We start from the raw sequence: 2500 nt of genomic DNA, 5'->3' as shown, positions 1-2500 counted from the left end.
ATGCTGAAGCCGCGAGCAAACGACTCGGATCGGAGTGCCAAGTGGGCCACTTTTGGTAAGCAGAACTGGCGCTGTGGGATGAACCAAACGCCGAGTTAAGGCGCCCGAATCGACGCTCATGGGAAACCATGAAAGGCGTTGGTTGCTTAAGACAGCAGGACGGTGGCCATGGAAGTCGGAATCCGCTAAGGAGTGTGTAACAACTCACCTGCCGAAGCAACTAGCCCTGAAAATGGATGGCGCTGAAGCGTCGTGCCTATACTCGGCCGTCAGTCTGGCAGTCATGGCCGGTCCTTGCGGCCGGCCGCGAAGCCCTGACGAGTAGGAGGGTCGCGGCGGTGGGCGCAGAAGGGTCTGGGCGTGAGCCTGCCTGGAGCCGCCGTCGGTGCAGATCTTGGTGGTAGTAGCAAATACTCCAGCGAGGCCCTGGAGGGCTGACGCGGAGAAGGGTTTCGTGTGAACAGCCGTTGCACACGAGTCAGTCGATCCTAAGCCCTAGGAGAAATCCGATGTTGATGGGGGCCGTCATAGCATGATGCGCTTTGTGCTGGCCCCCGTTGGGCGAAAGGGAATCCGGTTCCTATTCCGGAACCCGGCAGCGGAACCGATACAAGTCGGGCCCCTCTTTTAGAGATGCTCGTCGGGGTAACCCAAAAGGACCCGGAGACGCCGTCGGGAGATCGGGGAAGAGTTTTCTTTTCTGCATGAGCGTTCGAGTTCCCTGGAATCCTCTAGCAGGGAGATAGGGTTTGGAACGCGAAGAGCACCGCAGTTGCGGCGGTGTCCCGATCTTCCCCTCGGACCTTGAAAATCCGGGAGAGGGCCACGTGGAGGTGTCGCGCCGGTTCGTACCCATATCCGCAGCAGGTCTCCAAGGTGAAGAGCCTCTAGTCGATAGAATAATGTAGGTAAGGGAAGTCGGCAAATTGGATCCGTAACTTCGGGATAAGGATTGGCTCTGAGGATCGGGGCGTGTCGGGCTTGGTCGGGAAGTGGGTCAGCGCTAACGTGCCGGGCCTGGGCGAGGTGAGTGCCGTAGGGGTGCCGGTAAGTGCGGGCGTTTAGCGCGGGCGTGGTCTGCTCTCGCCGTTGGTCGGCCTCGTGCTGGCCGGCGGTGCAGGATGCGCGCGCCTGCGCGGCGTTCGCGCCCCGGTGCTTCAACCTGCGTGCAGGATCCGAGCTCGGTCCCGTGCCTTGGCCTCCCACGGATCTTCCTTGCTGCGAGGCCGCGTCCGCCTTAGCGTGCTCCTCCGGGGGCGCGCGGGTGCGCGGATTCTCTTCGGCCGCCATTCAACGATCAACTCAGAACTGGCACGGACTGGGGGAATCCGACTGTCTAATTAAAACAAAGCATTGCGATGGCCCTAGCGGGTGTTGACGCAATGTGATTTCTGCCCAGTGCTCTGATTGTCAACGTGAAGAAATTCAAGCAAGCGCGGGTAAACGGCGGGAGTAACTATGACTCCCAAAGCCCACCTGATGCGTAATATATGGACCCTCTCGATTCACCCCTCAGCATCCTTGTGATGTCGGGTGGATGATGGTTCAATTAGCCTCTCGGTGGGAAATCCTAGCTCTGGCCTTCAAGTGGCGGGAGTCGTGAGGGTGCTGTGAAAGGTTTCACGTAGGTGTACCTTTCCAGTATCCCGACCGACAGAGCAGGGTGCTTTTCGGGCTTGGGGGTTACCTCCCCCCCTGCCTTTGTTACAGCTGGTGCAACTAATAGAAGCGAACGTGGTACCAGGCCTCCCGCTGGAGCGCCTGTGCCAGCTGATGAGCCAGCCAACCAGCCAACCGGTGCGGGTCGAGCGCTGCTCCCCGCCATCTGCCCTGACTGTATGCGGTCCTTCTCCACCAAGACCGGACTTGGTGTCCATCGGCGTCGCGCCCATCCGACTGCTGCTAATGCTGAGATCAAGACCGAGAGGAAGAAGGCCAGGTGGTCCCAGGAAGAGCTCCTGCGTCTGGCCCATGCAGAAGCGACTCTAGCCACCCAGGGTTGCAGATTTTTAAACCAGGAGCTTGCAAAGGCCTTCCCCGAGCGTACGCTGGAGTCAATTAAATGTCAGCGTAGAGCGCAGCCCTACAAAGACATGGTGGCGAAGTTTGTCACCGAGCTTGCTGGCATGGATCGCGGCCTTCGGGGTCCTCCTAGCGAGCCTGCAGTCAGTCATTCTTTGCCACAGTCTCCACCTTGTGGGGAAGATGTTGACCTAGCCATCTGGTCATTTGTAGCAGAACTCCCCCAATCAGACCGCCGATTCCGCTCGCTTGATGATCTCGTGGCTCTGGGTCCCACCACTAGCCGTGAAACAATCCAGGCTATGTTGCTGTCTGCTCTTGACGAAGTAGGCAGCAGGGAGCCAGCCATCCACCAAGCTGCGAGTGTGCGGACCCAGCAGCCCCCAGAGCGGAAGCGTGCACGCAGGAGATGGGAGTATGCGGTGGTTCAGCGTGCTTTCAAGAAGAACGGAGCACGCTGTATCAACGGACTTCTTGA

The 2500-nt window shown here is 59.3% G+C and overlaps 1 pseudogene; it reads left to right on the top strand.

Moving 5' to 3' along the window:
• The window catches only part of LOC126434041 (large subunit ribosomal RNA), a 7749-nt pseudogene that overhangs the window by 1412 nt on the left and 3837 nt on the right, over positions 1–2500 (top strand).

The sequence above is a fragment of the Schistocerca serialis genome, unplaced genomic scaffold (genome assembly GCF_023864345.2).
Source record: "Schistocerca serialis cubense isolate TAMUIC-IGC-003099 unplaced genomic scaffold, iqSchSeri2.2 HiC_scaffold_118, whole genome shotgun sequence".
Lineage (NCBI taxonomy): Eukaryota > Metazoa > Arthropoda > Insecta > Orthoptera > Acrididae > Schistocerca > Schistocerca serialis.
The sequence above is the reverse complement of the archived record's forward strand: the minus strand, read 5'-3'. Positions and strand labels throughout refer to the sequence as shown.